Below are 10,756 nucleotides of genomic sequence, written 5' to 3'. Positions count from 1 at the left end.
ATTTATTAAGATGTTCATAAAACAATTAAGCATGTAGTAGTAGACTTAAATGACCTGCAAAACTTTCGTCTACATATATTAACCATAGAGAGGAGGATGTAAGGAAGTTTCTGTATTCTCGTTTTGATTTTAACCACAAATAAAAGGACTAAGACAGGTGCTAGTGAACTAGTTATACCAATTTCTCTTTCTGATAAAAATGTCTACAGTTAAACTGAAAATTGAAGTTTAATCATTCCATTTTTTTATCAGAATAAGGTTTTTGAACTAACGTAAGCATTCTTCGTATTGTAAAGCTATCTGATGCTACTAAATACTTTCTGATTAACTAAACAGATAAGTTGAGTGACTCGTGTTTCCTCTGCAAACAAATTAAATGCGATCAAAAATTCTGAGAAGGTTATAAAATATGACTTTTAACCTTAATCATTAGTAACCACAGTTCAACGTTACTTCCATGGTTATTGATGACGGATGGAATTCTCCCAAATTCGGTTTCATACTTATTTGTAACGATTCTTTCATTTTGGCATTCAAATATCAATCTGTAGTTTGTCCCTTTGTTAACTCCAAGTTATCAATCTAACCAGGCCCAATTTGATGAGCCCCCCAGTGGCACAGCGATATGTCTGCGGACTTACAACGCTAGAATCCGGGTTTCGATACCCGTGGTGAACAGAGTACAGATAGCCCATTGTGTAGCTTTGTGCTTAATTACAAACAAACAACAATTTGATGATAAATCTAGAATATGAAATATCTATAACATTTTTGAATATACAAAAAAAAAATGTGCTAGGCAACATCTGCGGGAGATATTCAACACTATTTACCTCTCCTTTGCCAAGTATGTACAATTTTCTATCTAAAAATCGATTGGTTTTTTTTTGTCTGTACTATTTCCTGTTCTTAAAGCGTGGATAACGAATGTATAACACTACCAGTAAGCATTAGATAACAATCCTGCTACCGTTCGCATCTACTAAGAGAAAAGGGTTTTAAGTGAAATAAATGCAGTTGATGTGGATGTGACCGTGATTTGATATCCACCGAGAGAAAGTTTCAGAGAAAATAAGCGAAAGAGAATTAGAATAAATAATACAAAGAAAAACAAGAGCTTAAAGTAAAACAAGAAAGCTTCTTCTGCTTCTACAACAACAGCTGCTCTTGTCTTGGATCTCTTAAAAATGGTCGTTCCGATGTTATAACATTTTGTAAAGTAACATTGTAGACTATGTCTGTTACTGCTCCTATTCAACTAATTATGGTTGTTGTTTATACTCAAATATATATGTATACGTTTCTGAACAACGTTACACCGAAAGTACCAACCGAGCTTCATCAAAATAGGTACAGTTCACCTTTTGTAGCCAGTTTGGAAGTTGTATCAATATGAGTTTTAGTTTTAGTATTGAACTCTTTAGACTAGAGCCTAAAGGATACAAAAAGTACAAAAAAAATCAATCAATACTACGATATTTTATGATGTGAAAAGTTTTAACTACATTTTAATGTTAAGTCAGGAATTCAGGGTTAAAGTAAAAAGTCCAATATGTCTTGCTAATACTGAGAATGTGACTTTTCAAATGGTAAAAAAAGCCCTGATTTCCGGAACATCCGAATAAAAAATCTTTTCCCTGGTATCAAACTCAGAATACAAAGTCCCGAATATCTGGAGAAAATGATGTTTCAGTTTATTCCATCTGGATGTTTTAGTATGGAAAATGTTTTTGTTTGAGTTCTGGATGTTGATTATTAGTCGGCTATTTTGATACGTCAATAACTCTGAGATGTAGATAAACACGATTTTCCCTGATTCTGTTAGCTGCATTTATGGTTATTTTTAACTTTTACCTCAAACTCTAAAAGCAAGAGTACGCACTTTAATGTTCATAAAGCACAACAAGAAAGCAACCCTTGAAAATCGTGCAAGTGCTTTTATCTAAAAAAAAAAAAGTGGTCTCATATAAATATATTGTGAAATGCGTCCTACTTAAGTACGTTTTTATCATACGAAGGCACTTAAACTACATCGATATTTCACTAAGTCTTCTTTCCTTCATCCATTCTCGTTACCTGCACTACCCTATCTTCCCCTGTATATTAACTTGTACGTCTAATTTAATACTTCTTACACTAATGGGCCGTGTTTGCCGAGCAAGGCCTTCTTTTCAGTTCTGCATGAGTTTGTCTATGCCTCAAACTTCTACACTATAACCGAGATTGTTTGCTTTATACTGAAGTACGTGGATTCAGGTGCACGTGTCACTTTCGGACCGTGTTTATTGTTGTAAACTGATTTATTTATATTATGCTACTTGTTCACTGTAACAGGGTATATAATGATTATGGCTGCTTTGTTTGTATATTTTCATCAAATTCTATAAGAACAAGCAACAAGTGTTAATACAGTGACGTACTGAGCACTTTAACATTGTTACGTACTCAACACAATTCTTATATCATTAATTGTTTGTAATTATGCACAAAGCTACACAATGGGCTATCTGTACTCTGCCCACCACGGGTATCGAAACCCGGATTCTAGCGTTGTAAGTCCGCAGACATACCGCTGTGCCACTGGGGGCTATGTCATTAACAATAATCTAGTTGTTCAACTCATCCCGTTCAGTTAAGATTTATATCTGGTAATCAACATAAATGCATTAATAAATCTGGCTTAGCTCAGAAGTTAGTTTGGTATTTAACATACGTACATTCATAAATCTGTCTGAGCTCAAAGTTTCAGCTCAGATTTTAATCTGATAATCAACACACATGCATTCTTAAATCTGGTTCAGCTCAGGTTTCAACTTGGTAATCAACATACGTACATTCATAAATCTGTCTCAGCTCAAAGTTTCAGCTCGCCCAGATTTTAATCTGGTAATCAACACACATGCATTCTTAAATCTGGTTCAGCTCAGGTTTCAACCTGGTAATCAACACACATGCATTCTTAAATCTGGTTCAGCTCAGGTTTCAACTTGGTAATCAACATACGTACATTCATAAATCTGTCTCAGCTCAAAGTTTCAGCTCGCTCAGATTTTAATCTGGTAATCAACACACATGCATTCTTAAATCTGGTTCAGCTCAGGTTTCAACCTGGTAATCAACATACACACACGTTCTGAAATCCGGCTCAGCTCAGATTTTAATCTTGTAATCAACATACATATATAAATCTTGGTTAGCTCATGTTTTACTCTTGTGATCAACATGCATACATACATTCGTAAAACTGGTTCGGCTCCGATTTTGATATGGTAATCGACATACGTGTATAAATCTGGTTCAACTCGGATTACAATCTGGTAAGCAACATTTAAGCCTCGCCTCGTTCTCTACCGAGTATTTTAAATATACCGTGCTGTATGATATAATGATATTCGCCAAGTTCATTACCGAGTTTACACGTTTATTTATTCGTGTTTCTTGAGGTCGAACAAACATACCAAGAACTACATGTGAAAACTAATATATACATATCAGTTTAGATGTTGTTGTTTTTTACTCTAAAGTTCAGACATTAAACATGTAACTTATTTATCCTATTCTCACGTGCAAAAACTACACCTAAACAACTTACGAACTGGTTCCACGAACTTGCTCACGCAAATGATTATTTTTTTACACTTGATATGAGTTTACACGTATATGATAATACTGTGTTTTTGAGTTTACACGTATATGATAATACTGTATTTTTGAGTTTACACGTATATGATAATACTGTGTTTTTGAGTTTACACGTATATGATAATACTGTGTTTTGATAAAAGAGGTAGCACAAATGATCACATCTAAAGTGTAATAGACTTAAAATAAGACCCAAAAATTCGAGCGCTTTCGAATAGTTGACTATTCTTCTTCAGGAGAACAAAGGGCGTTGTTCTCCTTATAATACTATAGATATTGTTTGTTCTGTAACATTAAATTGTACTTGTTTACTGTACGGCCCTCCCAGTGGCACAGCAGAATGTCCACAGACTTACGACGCTAGAAACAGGGTTTCAATACCCGTGGTGGGCAGAGCACAGATAGCCCATTGTGTAGCTTTGTGTTTAATTACAAACAAACGAATTAAGTGTGTGTAAATAATTATGTCTGATATTGTCAATCTTATTATTTGGATAACCATTTACTTAAATTATTTTGATATTATTCAATCCTTTATAAAAAAATATTATAATGTAAGCTATTTTATAAGGACGATAAATCAATATTTTAAGTAAGTTTACTTTAAGCCCCCCAGTTGCTCAGTGGTAAATCTGAAGGCCTATATCGCTAAAGCAGTTTCATGTTCTTTTCGACGTTTCACAGTAAATTTTGATTGTTTTGAATTTGCGCAAAGCTACACGAGGGCTATCTGCGCTAGCCGTCCCTAATTTAGCAGTGTAAGACTAGAGGGAAGGCAGCTAGTCATCACCACCCACCGCCAACTCTTGGGCTACTCTTTTACCAACGAATAGTGGGGATTGGCCGTCACATTATAACGCCCCCACGGCTGAAAGGGCGAGCATGTTTGGTGTGACGGGGATTCGAACCCGCGACCCTCAAATTGCGAGTCGAGCGCCCTAACCACCTGGCCATGCCGGGGCCTGTAAAAATTGACTTACATGTTGAGAATCACATATCATCCGTTGTATTAAAGTTTTTTTAAAGCTCAGTAGAGAATTTTCGAACCACTGTTATTCATGACGTATGGAACGAATCGTAAAACGATAGTGCTAACCTTGATTCCATTGCAGTTACATCAGTTTGATTAGAAAAAACTTGTAGTGAATAAAAATTTGTTTCTTTCTTGGAAAGTCATGGTACTTTGAGAACAAAAAATGCTTTGTATTTATTTTTCCATCTTCGTTTGGATATATTAGATTAATCACCACATAAGTATTCGCACAATAGACATTCGTATTAAATTTCCATTTCTCATTTTATTAGCTGTGTATTCATTCGTTCAAACAAATACACAATGTTCAAAAATTAAACCAAAATGTCAACTAATTCATGATTATATGTATCTATGTTAGGAACTGCGGATTGAACTGGGCAGTATTTTCTCTCTCTCTTTTATTTTTTTTTGTAACTTAGGAATTCTATATAAAATACCCGGATGACTATCCAATGGCTTTACCTCGTGTTATTACGTGTAAAAAAAAAACACTGTTGATTAACAGATTAAAACACGAGGTAAACGAGACTGGTTTCGTAACAAGATTGTTACTAATGATATAAAAAATTATACTGAGCACTTATGTAGGCCTAATTTCTAACAAGTTCAGGGATCTGTTACAGCTTTTCCGCGGAAGAATGTTAGTATAGGGACATTGTTAAGCGATGTAGAGCCAAATGACTCAACGCTTAGAAAAAGTCTTTAATGGTCTCCATGGAGAAGAAAAAATTCATATAATAGAAAGTTGAAAAGAGCGACGGCTACAAAACTATACCCCTAGTTAACCCGGAGCAATGAAGACCCTCATCCTTCACGTGAAGGCGACGGCTACAAAACCATACCCCTTGTCATCCCGGAGCAATGAACGCCCTTATCCTTCACGTGAAGGCGACGACTACAAAACCATACCCGTTGTCATCCCGGAGCAATGAACGCCCTCATCATTCAAGTGAAGGCGACGGCTACAAAACTATACCCCTTGTTAACCCGGAGCAATGAACGCCCTCATCATTCAAGTGAAGGCGACGGCTACAAAACTATACCCCTTGTTAACCCGGAGCAATGAACGCCCTCATCCTTCACGTGAAGGCAACGGCTTACAAAACCATACCCCTTGTCAATCCGGAGAATTGAACGCCCTCATCCTTCAAATGAAGGCGACGGCTACAAAACTATACCCCTTGTCAATCCGGATAATTGAACGCCCTCATCCTTCAAATGAAGGCGACGGCTACAAAACTATACCCCTTGTCAGTCTGGAGCAACGAACGTCCTCCTCCTTGAAGTGAAAGCGACGGCTATAAAACCACACACACCAAGACAGTCTGGGATAACAAACGTCCTCATTCTTGAAGCCAAGGCGACAGCTCCAAAACCGCACATCAAGTCAGTCTGGAGCAACGAACGTCCTCCTTCTTGAAGTGAAGGCCACGGCTCCCAAACCACATCTCAAGCCAATATGAAGCATGGAACGCCCTCAGCCTTGAAGTAAAGGCGACGATTACAAAACCACACATCAAATTCATCTGGAGAAAAGAACGCCCTCATCTCTGAAGTGAAGGCGTTGGTTACCAAAGATAAAATTTCTGTCCAAAAAAGTTATTCTGATGAAACTTCATGTATTCCATATTATAGTTAGTAAGACAATAACCAAGGATTTAAAGCTAAGAAAGCTCACAAGTTTCCAATTACACCTCAAATTCTAACCCCTTCACGTTCCTTGATGAAATTTCTTTGGTCAGATTAAAGATGGTCTTAGAAACTGACCCCATGTACAGTGGACCTCTTGAGTAAAGTTTTTCACTACGTGTGATATAAAATGGAAATCAACGCTATTCGTAGAAGCGTTACAATGAAAGCGGCGAATCCAACCAGTGTGCTTACTTATGTCCACGAGAATGAGTACTATCGACAACAACGAAAGTGGTTCCAAGAGCAGCAAGGTATCTTGAACATCTTTCTCATAAAGTGTGCTCAACCCACAGTATAGTGAGTTATGTACTTTCAGATTTTTTTAAAATTTTAATGGGCTGTTTTTACGTCATTAAGTGTTTATTTTTTCAATTTTATATCTATATATGTGATTTTTAGCACTTCGTCATTAAAATCTAGCTTGGGGTGAATACAGCAAATCTGCTTTTATATTGGTTTAGAAATACTCATCGGTTAGATAATGTTTTGCTAGAAACAGCACCTGATTTGCTTCGTTAGTATCTCTTTCTGTTATATACCTTGGAGCTTCTAATCCACAGCCCGCGACACTGACTATGTAAGCACGACGACAGAAATGTAGTATATTATTTACATAATATATACAATAATTTTACTTAACACTATCTAAAGCGGTGACATTTTTCATGTTGTTAATAAACTCACGATAAAAATTGTAAAAGAAGCAAAAAAAAACTGTGTATAATAAATCCAAAAATAACACCCACTTGAATATGTAATAAATCTCATATTGTAGAATAAAAAATTACATTTACTTCAACTGAAATATTACCTCATAAAATGTGTTTGTTTTAGAACTTCGCGTAATGCTGCACAATAGGCTATTTGGGTGTAACCCGTCCGTAATTTTGGACTGATAAACTAGAGAAAAGGCAGCTAATGATTTTTTGTTTGTTTGAAGTTAAGCACAAAGCTGCACAATAGGCTATTTATTGTGCAGCTTTGTGCTTAACTTCAAACAAACAAAAAATCATTAGCTGCCTTTTCTCTAGTTTATCAGTCCAAAATTACGGACGGGTTACACCCAGGCTATCTGTGCTCTGCCCACCACGGGTATCGAAACCCGGTTGCTAGCGTTGCAAGTCCGCAAACATACCGCTGTGCCACTGGGGAACGTGGAGTTTAAACTTGCTTGCTTGTTGACAAAATGTACCTCGAGAATACCACGGTAGAAAGACAGAAAATTAATGGTTTTTGTTTTTTTATAAATATCAGGCAAGACATAAATATCCGCAGACATACCGCTGTGCCACTGGGGGGCACAGCTAGTGAACTACCCCCATTGTCTGCATTTGTGTTACTCCTATCTGATAAACTAGAGGAACTTGACCGTAACTCTTATAGTGCACCCATTTCCCCTAAGATGCGTATCGCGTTTCTGGAGCAACGGATCTCCAATAGTGAATCCTTAGATTCAAGATCCGGGCATGTTAGCCACTAGGCCACGCCCAGCCCAGTTCAGAAATAAAGATAAAAATATTTTATCGCTTTGTTGATGCATCCTTATCATGAAGATACTAGTAATATTCCTTGTCAGCCCTGACTTCAGATACTTTGCTGTTCTAGGCAGGATTTTAAGATGGCGAAACAGCTACATATTTATATACATATAGCGTTACATGAACTGATTGTAAAAATGTTTAGTTTACTTCTCCTTAAAGAGGCCTATCTGAAATTTATAGAGAAAACCGTGATTTCAACCGTCCTATCTACTACAACTAGGTATGAGTTATAGCATGTGCTTTTTAGAGAAATTTATAGAGAAAAACGTGAATTCAACCGTCCTATCTACTACAACTAGGTATGAGTTATAGCATGTGCTTTTTAGAGAAATTTATAGAGAAAACCGTGATTTCAACCGTCCTATCTACTACAACTAGGTATGAGTTATAGCATGTGACTGTTATGCATTTATAGATGTGCTGAGTTATAGCACGTGACTGTTATGCATTTATAGATGTGCTTAGAAATGTTTATATATATTAATGTACTTGAGCTCGATTTACTTAAGCTCAAAAGCCTTAACATATTAGAAGACGCTGAAAGTAAAATATAAGTCCGAGACAACACCTCATTATAAAAATTATCAACTTCATTAAATTTATATAATTTGTATTATCAGTTAGAAAAAAACTCATTCGATTATTTCTGGTTTATATCCCACATACTTCATTGTTATCTGTTGCTAAGCTACAAAGTGAGCTGGCTATCTGTGCTGTCCCCACCGCGGGTATCGAAAGTCTGTTTTCAGCGTTATAAGCCTCCAGTCTTATCGCTGCGCAGCTGGAGCACCGTATACTTCGTAAAATAAAACTTACAAAGAGAAACGTACGCTTTACAAATAGAACAAAGTGAAATTATGAACCAGATAGAAGGATAAGGTTTCTGGCATTATCTTGATGAATCGGAAGAAAAAAAAAACACTTTATAAACGTACAATGAAATCTGTAAAACAAGAAAATCTGTAAAACCGATTTGGGAACTTTAAATACCATGACAATCAATGTAAATGAAATTTTTGTAAATCACTCTTTTGTTGATCATAATTATGCGGCGATATTATTGTAAAATAACCTTAAGGGAGCATTTGTGCTTAACCTATCTAGAACAAAAAGAAATATTTTCCTCATCATTGCATATATATATATATATATCTAATTTTCCCGTGCTCTGTTTAAAAACATTCGAACAAAGAGAAACAATTAAGAATTAAAAAATCCTTTAAAAAATAAAAGTAAGTACCTTTTAAACCATTCTAAAATATTTAGTTAGAGAGAAATAATACATTATTTTTAAACAATCCTTTCGCTTCTTTATTCCTATTGTTATTAGATTTTAAACAATATGATACCTGTTCAGCTTTTCTATCTGTACACGAAGATTTCGTAACAATATGGAAAGAAGACTTCTAACTATCATGTCAATCCCGACTTTATGAGTGAATATTTTCCCATACAAAGCAGCTTGCAATAGGAGATTAAAACAGTATTCTTCTGTTAACGCCTTTTGTAAGGCACCAGCCCTTGCCGATGGTAGGTTTACTATTGCAATGACATACCAGAGGATAACGCTCCGGACCTTACCGTTTCCTACGCTGTCTTCTCTCAGGCTGTCTCTTGGAGCTCCTGTGCCTACTGCAAAGTAGTCACGCGCTTCCCACACGATCACGTGGACAACTACACTATAATAAATATACTTTGATAGCAATCGCTGTGGGTGCTTTTTTGTTTTTGAATTTCGCGCAAAGCTACACGAGGGCTATCTGTGCTAGCCGTCCCTAATTTAGCAGTGAAGGCAGCTAGTCATCACCACTCTTTTTGCATTATAACGCCCCCACGTGTTTGGTGGGACGGGGATTCGAACCCGCGACCCTCAGATTGCGAGTCGAGCGCCCTAACCACCTGGCCATGCCGGGCCCGCTGTGGGTGCTGTAACTATGTCATAGATAATATTAATAATACCTTTATATCTTTAATGAGATGGGATTTTTAACCTTTTATTTTAACTCAAAATTACTGATATATATATATATATATATTTCAGTTATATTAGAAATATATTCCAAACTTCTATTCGTACTGGAGTTTATACATATTCTTGTAATTCTGTTTGAACACAGAAAGTGTAGTAAATATGTCCCACTTTTGTATATGACCGGGAAAGTGAAGTTTACCGCTTCTCAAAAGTTGCAAATGAAAAATTATTCAACACATTTTCTTTGGGGGTTAATACGACAGACTGGTATTTCAGGTGGAGCTCTTCGTCATCTCTGTTATAATAATATTTAGTTTTTGTCTGTCCTGAAAATTCGCGGGCACTTTACTATCTACGGACATAAACAAAAGGCGGATGTGAATATATTTTACAAGACATTTTGTACAACACTTCTGACGGATTTACTATTATATATGTGTTTTAATATCGATATTTGCTTAAATTGAATTTATATTTAGAAATGTACATAACTTATACTATTAAATATGAATTGCGAAACTCCCTCCTATTCTCCAAAATTGTAGAAGATTTTAGAGTGTAAAAATGAACAATATATGTGTGTACGTAAACGCTAGTGTTAGAGTCAGTATTGTTACGTAAACTGAAATTTCGAGAAACTATCCACGCGCCAAAAAAAGAGAGTATATATTATTGGTTTGCTATAGTTGGTGTGCTATAAACTTCGAAAGCTATAAATGTGATTGTTATAATGCTTATTAATTAATCGGGAAACTTAAGATATTTGACCAGGAACATTTATAAAGTTTGAACATTACAAATAATTTACCTTCATTACATTAATACTTTTAAGAAGATATTATTTAACTTCACCGGTAAAAGAAACTCGACCTG

At 35.9% G+C, this 10,756-nt stretch overlaps 1 long non-coding RNA gene across 1 annotated transcript in view; it reads right to left on the bottom strand.

The window, feature by feature from the left end:
• The window catches only part of LOC111088447, a 15,958-nt gene extending 6,451 nt beyond the window's left edge, over positions 1-9,507 (bottom strand). Inside the window, exon 1 of the long non-coding RNA XR_002612971.1 lies at positions 9,261-9,507. This is a non-coding gene — a long non-coding RNA (uncharacterized LOC111088447). The remainder of the gene's footprint in view (positions 1-9,260) is intronic.
• Between the last annotated feature and the right edge of the window lie 1,249 nt (positions 9,508-10,756).

The sequence above is a fragment of the Limulus polyphemus genome, unplaced genomic scaffold, assembly GCF_000517525.1.
Source record: "Limulus polyphemus unplaced genomic scaffold, Limulus_polyphemus-2.1.2 Scaffold3784, whole genome shotgun sequence".
Taxonomy (NCBI): domain Eukaryota; kingdom Metazoa; phylum Arthropoda; class Merostomata; order Xiphosura; family Limulidae; genus Limulus; species Limulus polyphemus.
The sequence above is the reverse complement of the archived record's forward strand: the minus strand, read 5'-3'. Positions and strand labels throughout refer to the sequence as shown.